This window comes from Scardinius erythrophthalmus, assembly GCF_964197995.2.
Source record: "Scardinius erythrophthalmus genome assembly, chromosome: 23".
In the NCBI taxonomy this organism is placed as follows: Eukaryota; Metazoa; Chordata; class Actinopteri; order Cypriniformes; family Leuciscidae; genus Scardinius; species Scardinius erythrophthalmus.
Genome location: NC_138243.1, coordinates 22,627,280 through 22,635,504, shown reverse-complemented (window position 1 = coordinate 22,635,504; position 8,225 = coordinate 22,627,280). Strand labels below are relative to the sequence as shown.

General features: G+C 36.9%; 1 long non-coding RNA gene across 1 annotated transcript; it reads left to right on the top strand.

Annotated features, from left to right (window-relative positions):
• Positions 1-684: 684 nt before the first annotated feature.
• On the top strand, positions 685-3,304 carry LOC308684077. Its single transcript, XR_014029319.1, has 4 exons — positions 685-773; positions 1,477-1,504; positions 1,936-2,028; positions 2,754-3,304. It is a non-coding gene; the product is annotated as an uncharacterized lncRNA (long non-coding RNA).
• Positions 3,305-8,225: the final 4,921 nt, after the last annotated feature.

The following is an 8,225-nucleotide window of genomic DNA, read 5'->3' as shown; positions in this document are numbered from 1 at the left end:
ATCAAGTTTACTTGACTAAACATTACTTTAAATTTTGCATTTTGGCCCTGTCACTCAAAAATATAAGTTCAAATAACTTATTTACCTTCAAAATACATAAACTTAAGATTTCAAGTGCTGTGAGCTCAAAATCATGATTAATCCTTACAAAAGGTCAATTTCACAAATGTTGTTTTCTTGACTGTGAAATGATAATACATTCATACATGCTTTCAGTGCAAGGTGTCATTCTTGTTTTACCAGAAAACAAATGGCTTTCATTATATTACAATTATTGATTGTAATGGAAATAAACTTATTAAAAAAAACAAAAAAAAAAAAAAAAACTGATACTTTAAACTTGATAAATAAACTTTAATACCCATATAAAAGTGTTTTTGTAATACTTGCACAGTTTTCAGTAGCCTTTTTAATACAAGCTCATACATTTGTATAAACAGGCACGTGAACATATGCCACGTGCCAAAATGCATGAAAGAGTTCCTCACAGCCACCTCCCAAGTCTCATTAAAAAATATACAAAATAACAGAAATACAGCGAGGACACATTATGTTTAACGTTAAATCAAATTCATTTCAAATCAGTTTAATTAAAATGTCTCTCTCTGGTCTTCCTTTGATGCGATTGGCCACGCAAGTAGTTCTGCCTGGCAACAAGAGAACTAATGCACTGATTGGTGGATTACAAAATTGGTGATTTTCGCATGGTCTGTTGCTGAAACCAATTTCAAGACGTCACGGCTACGGGAGTTTTTCTTTTTGTACCATTCTCGGTAAGTACAATTATTAAGATACAAAGTTATTTTGTGTGACTTTTTAAAACTGAATGTTTATTTAAATCCTTGCACGGTTCTATAATAAAAGAGAACGCAGCCATAACGTTGATTAGAATATTTCCTGGTCAAACTTTTCCAACATAACGTTAACCACTAATTAACATTATTTTATTGATGGTTTTGTGATGATATACAAACTGCGATATCAAACGGTTCTTTATTTTATTAGTAATAGTAAAATATAAACTTAATCATTGTGTAATCATGTAATTTTCGGCAACAGTTGAGACCAGCTAACGTAACGTTAGTGATGTTTTTTTTTTTTGGTCAAACTTTGACAACCTCGACATTACTTAACGATATTTTCTTCATGATTTTGTGATGGTATGATTATTGAAATGTCAACAGCTTTTTTCTTATTTTACTTGTGAGATACATATTTGATGATCTTTTTTTTCTGTGCAAGAAAGAACATGGCAGCTAACGTTACTGCTTAGACCACGTGTGTTATTTTTCCCGGGCAAACTTTGTCTGTTTCACCAGTAATTGACAATATTTTCATTATACATTTCTGATTGATTGAGAAATCTACTTATTTGGTATTTTGACTTGTAAAACGTAGTATTTCGTAAAGTATCTATCATAAGTTATAAGAACATTGTTACTATAGCTACTATTTTCAATTGTTTTTCTGTTACAGGTGATCTGAGACAAGAACATGTGGAAATGTAAGTGCTGTATTTTTAACTCCGCAAAAAGAGGGGAACTTCTCAAACATTATCATTTAAAACATGGTGGTCATACAAAAACTGTACCTTTTCCATGCCTACACAATGACTGTCTTAGTACATTCAACTCCATAAGTAGTTTAAAAGTTCATCTGGCAAAAATTCATGCAAAAACACACTTGGGACATGATCGGGAAATAGCACCACAGAATTTCTGAGCCCTGCACTGAAGCAGATTTTATTAAATTTATACAGATTTGGAATAAATTGAGGGTGACTAAATTATGACAGAATTTTCATTTTGGGGAAACAATCCCTTTAAAAGCATTTCATTTTGTCAGCATTTAATCGTATATTCTCATAAAAGTGCTTCAAATATATTGATTAGTTGTTGTTGTGGCGTTAATGGAATTTCGTGTTTTCCTCTGAAGTCAGCCCAGCCAACGGAGGTCCGAACCCTTGTGATTCGAGGACTACCCATCATGCTTAGAGATGATGACGACTCTTTCTTCAAGTCATGTTTAGTAAGTGCATCTGTTCTTAACCTGTTTACATTAAAATTACACCTGTGCTCCCATTAGTCTAAGCATTTGTCAAGCATTTGAAAATCATGTTGATTTTAAAGCAATAGTTTAGCCAAAAATGGAAATTTGCAGGACTATTCACTTTCAGACTATTCAAGAGGAATATAAGTTTGTTTCTTCATCTGAAAAGATTTGGAGAACTTTAGCATTACATCACTTGCTCACAAATTGATTCGAACAGGTGCTCAAACTCATCAAACAGCTGATAAAAACATCACAATAATCCACAATTAATCCACACGTTCGCTCTTTGGACTCTTACGTACAACACCCGTTCGCTACAGAGGATCAATTTGTGAGCAAGTGATGTGATGTGAGGCTACAGTTCTCCAAATCGTTTCAGACAAAAAAAAAATCCTCTATATATTGAATGGCCTGAGAGTGAGTGCATTTTAATGTTTGGGTGAACTATTCCTTTAAAATACAAATGTGGCCAAGTCTTCAAATTAATAAACATATTTATATTGCATACTTAAAAAAAAGTATTGTCTTTGCTGGAAACATGTACATTTTTGTAAAGTCAAATGCATACTTGTCCATATAATTTGGGATTAGGGTTAGTGATTTGTGTTTTTAATAAATCTAGTGCACATTCTGATAAACATGCATTGATAAACATTTGATACCTGATCGCAATACTCTATTTATGCCTGTTTTTTCACTAGGTGTCTGATCATCGCAACTCCATCCTTGATGTGCCAGTGGGCATCTTATTTGAGGACACTGAACTCCAGCCCCACAATTCCTTGTATTTAACTTGTATGATTGGAATAATACTTGAAGGTCAAGTGGTGATGGCTATGTGTCTCCTCTTTGGTCTGATCCACGCACTAGACCTGAATTACCCAAAATCACTTGCCAACATGTTTGATTTCATCCAGCGTGTGCTAATGTCAATTGGACAGAATTCTCTCAAGCCTAAATTGCAGTCTCTGGCAAACCAGCTTTTTGTTTAAAAAAGCGTCACTGTGAGACTTTAATACCACTGTGAGAATGTTCTACAAATTAATGTAAATGTAAAAAGAATGTATACATTACGTTTACATGTTCAGTACATTAACACAAATGTGAGACTTAAGTGTAATGTTTAAGTGATCAGAGTTGTACAATTGATGTAGTTATACTTAATGTTGGACATTGTTGCTATCTTTAGAGCTTTGTGCAGGGTGTGACTCATTTCCATTTGACATTTTGGTCAATAAAGACTCAAAGGATCAATATGTTGTTCATTGTTTTATGTAAGTGCAGTGTGCACAAAGCTTACAGTCAAAAATAATAACTTTAAAATTTAGAATTAAATTCTAATTTCTGTTAAATTTTCATGTTGAGTTTACTTAAATATACAAGTATTCTTGAAATTAACAATTAGTTAAGTGAACTTTATTGTTTAAGTACATTAAATAATCATCAAGTTTGGTGAACTAAACAATTTAAGTCAAGTCTACATAAGCACCAAGTTAGGTAAACTTAAATATGCACGTTTTGGGAGACCCCATTACTCAATTAAATTGAGGCAACGAGTTTACTCAAATCAATTAAGTTCAATCAACTTATTAGGGTTTTCAGGCCTTACACACCATTGTTCGCGCAAATGCATCTACAAGCACCAAATTTGGCACAGATGTAGCTGAGGGGATACTGAAATGATTTAGCCAGGGCGCCCGAGCCAATGGTCCCTGAGACCAAGATGGCGGCCAAATCCAATATGGCCGCCGCCTGAAAGGGTTTCGGCTATAGCTTTTTAGCCAGATGAGATACAAATACAAACTTGATGTCTATTTTACCTTCTTTGGCCATGGGAAACCCATAGGAATACTTACATTTATGATTGGGTATATCAGGACCCCCCAAATTCCCTAAATTCAATATGGCTGCTGTCCGAAAAACGGTTTTGGCTACAAATTTTGAACCAAATGCGCTACAAATGAGGATGTGGTGTCTATTTTATGTTTATTGACCACAGGAAGTCCATTGGCATATTTATATTTATGCTTGTGTAAGTCTGGAACCTGTATTCTTTTCAAGACTGTGGTTGAAAATCCTTTTTTTTAACCACAACTTTGAAGGTTATTCTCAATGTTGATTCATTTCCTTATAAAAGTGAAATGGTTTTCAGTTTACCACAGGTGAATACATTTCAAAGTGTAATCATATAAGAAAGAATAAGACAAGTATTATTGCAAGGCAATATTTATATTATATCAAATTGTTAAAATAATAATATAGTCAATTTTTCCAAAACTCTTTTGCTTCCAAAAGGTTTGCTTAGCATAACAAAAAAACAGCAATAAAAAAAAAAACAACAGTCTCTCACATGAATTATCATTATCACTCACAATCACTGGATCTCTCATTGTCTTCACCATCATTGTTTGTACAAGCACCCTCACATGCACATATAGAAGTGCAACGAACTCCGGCTTTACAGCACTTACAGTGCCCTCTACATGCTGTCTTGCAGCCACAGTGGAGGAGAATGGTGCAGGCTTTACTGGCGTCTCCGAGATTAGTCCAGTAAGGTTCCCAAGTCTTGCTCGTAGAGTCCCGATACCATCCCCATGCATTGAACTCTGGGATATCTTGCTGGACAGCGGTTGCCTGATTCCAGTAGAAGCTGGCCTACAGCAGTGCTCTTTTGATGTGCTGAATCAATGCAGCTTGGGTGGGTGGCAGGTTCTCGAGAGACTTGGTACCATTCGAGAAAAGGTGATGTCTAGCTTCATCTACACGGCTGGAACCACAGCTCTTGCTGTACATGATGACGACCATACGCTCCAGTCTTTGGACATGGACGTCATTGTTGATCTGTTCAGGCTCCAAGGTGAGGTTAACCAGAGATTCTGTGAGATCTGGTGTTGCCTCCCAAGCTACCCATGCACTCTTTTTCCCATGGCACAGGAAGGCTGAGGTTGTGTCACAGCCTGTTAAAGCGTGGAAGAGTGGTAAGGCTAGTGACTTCTGGGGACCAAGATCCTTGCTGATTTCATGAGCAGGAATGTCCCTATAGTTTTTTCCACCTGCAAAGCCGATCCAGAGCTCTGTGAGGCGGAGTGTGTTGAAGAAGCGGATGGCAAGGATGACAACATCGCTGTCGACAGTCTGGACAAATGCCTTTTTATGGCCATTGGCCCCAGCATGTGCAAGATGCAGGATTATTCTAGTGCTTCTGGATGATTACAAGGCTGAAGGGCAGACATGTCATACCCTGGTCTGTTGGAGAGTACAGCATCTTTCTTGGTGGAAAGGAGGAGTTTACCTGAGACTTAATGCTTGGTTATCTCTTCACTGATTTATCCAAATAGTTAGATATATAACAATATATCCAGTATATACTGTATATAATAGATATATCCAGTTACGTTTTGGAATTGGAGTTCTCCTATGTACTTTACTTCTTGATCCGGTTCCTCTGCGTTGGTGAGTTTGTGTTTTGAGGTTCTCCTCTGGATATGTGTCAAACACAATATCCAATCACGTGACAGATTCATAGCTCATGTGTGACCTCACAAACCCAGCAATATTGGTGTTAACGTAGTCATGGAATGTTTTTTCAGTAGTTGGCCGGAACATTTGGACCATGAGCTATGAATCTGTCACATGAGCTCATCATGTACAGCAAGACCTGTGGTTCCAGCCGTGTAGATGAAGCTAGACATCACCTTTTCTCGAATGGTACCAAGTCTCTCGAAAACCTGCCACCCACCCAAGCTGCATTGATTCAGCACATCAAAAGAGCACTGCTGAAGGCCAGCTTCTACTGGAATCAGGCAACCGCTGTCCAGCAAGATATCCCAGAGTTTAATGCATGGGGATGGTTTCGGGACTCTACGAGCAAGACTTGGGAACCTTACTGGACTAATCTTGGCGACGCCAGTAAAGCCTGCACCATTCTCCTCCACTGTGGCTGCAAGACAGCATGTAGAGGGCACTGTAAGTGCTGTAAAGCTGGAGTTCGTTGTATTTCTATATGTGCATGTGAGGGTGCTTGTACAAACAATGATGGTGAAGACAATGAGAGATCCGGTGATTGTGAGTGATAATGATAATTCACTGTTGTTTATGTTATTGCTGTTTTTTTGTTATGCTAAGCAAACCTTTAAGAGTTTTGAAAAAATTGACTACATTATTATTATAATATTGCCTTGCAATAATAATTGTGTCTTATTCTTTCTTATATGATTACACTTTGAAATGTATTCACCTGTGGAAAACTGAAAACCATTTCACTTTTATAAGGGAATGAATCAACATTGAGAATAACCTTCAAAGTTGTGGTAAAAAAAAGGATTTTCAACCACAGTCTTGAAAAGAATACAGGTTCCAGACTTACACAAGCATAAATATAAATATGCCAATGGACTTCCTGTGGTCAATAAACATAAAATAGACACCACATCCTCATTTGTAGCGCATTTGGTTCAAAATTTGTAGCCAAAACCGTTTTTCGGACAGCAGCCATATTGAATTTAGGGAATTTGGGGGGTCCTGATATACCCAATCATAAATGTAAGTATTCCTATGGGTTTCCCATGGCCAAAGAAGGTAAAATAGACATCAAGTCTGTATTTGTATCTCATCTGGCTCAAAAGCTATAGCCGAAACCCTTTCAGGCGGCGGCCATATTGGATTTGGCCGCCATCTTGGTCTCAGGGACCATTGGCTTGGGCGCCCTGGCTAAATCATTTCAGTATCCCCTCAGCTACATCTGTGCCAAATTTGGTGCTTGTAGATGCATTTGCGCGAACAATGGTGTGTAAGGCCCCATACTACAGCCCAAACTGCTTTTTTGGACAGTGGCCATATTGGAATTGGAGGATCGAGGGGTACAGATATACTGGGTCATAAATATAAACATTCCTATGTGTTTCTCATGATCAATTAAGCTGAAAAACATATCAAGTTTGTATTTGTAACTCATGTGGTTCAAAAGTTAAAGCCGGAACCCTTTTCGGGCGGCGGCCATATTGGATTTGGCCACCATCTTGGCCCCGAGGGTCGCTGGCTCCGGCGCCCTAGCTAAATCATTTCAGTATGACCTGAGCTACATCTGTGCCAAATTTGGCGCTTTTAGATGAATTTGCGCAAAAATGTGCTTAAGGCCCCCAACTATTTCTCAAAGTTCACCCTTACATTCTAAACTGTTTTAAATGCATTTCTTGAATAAAGAAACATTTCAGTAAGCATTCAAAAAATAATAAAAATATAACTTCTAGGTGGCAGGTGCACCTATGGGCTAGCTAGCATGTTAGCTTAGCACACCATCAATACACGACAATTTATGAGATTAAAACCATGTTTGTGCTTATAAACTTACTTTATAAAGCAAATCGAGTATTTTAAATAATTTTCTGTGATCTAATTTGGCTTCAGATAAAAAAATCAGACAGAAAATATACTATTGTATACTGTTCTGCACAATGATAGTCTATATAGATTAGCATTACATTATAAATATAATCTATTATTATGGAAATACCTGGCATGGATTGAAAAACACAGGTAACTCAAATATCATAGCAAACATGTTTATTGTCTTCAAAACGACTGTATCTCCATGTTACAGCCATAGTTACAGCGCGATCTCTTGTTAGCTGTGTGTGTGTTCGAGGCTTCCTGGATTGTCACATGATTATGGCACTTCTTCATGTTCTAATACTGTGCACAGGGCGGCGAGGGCGCCCTCAGGCTATTGGTATGAATTGAAAACACATTAACAGAGTATACAAACGCTCATAATGATTACATCGACGCATTTGGGTATAAATTCAATAAATATTATTCCTGTCTATAGAAATCTGATGTAAACCTATGAGAATATATCAATATTTCTCCAAATCTGCACATTTTTTAGCTAAAAGCCCGGAAGGACGTTGTTTTGTGTATCGCTGTCATGACGACGGCACGGGAGTTTTTTTATGAATGAAAGCGGCTGACGCGCATAATTCATATCAAACGTATCGACTCATTTTTTCATTTCATAACTCCTGACACAAATTAAGAAATAACTGTCGCTATAAGTTTCTCAGAATACAATAGTGGTCAAATTCTGAAACTTGAGTCTTATATCTTTGTAATGATGTATAGTTTGTCAAGGTATAACATTAAATTTGATAGTAACTTTGAACTATTTATTAAAA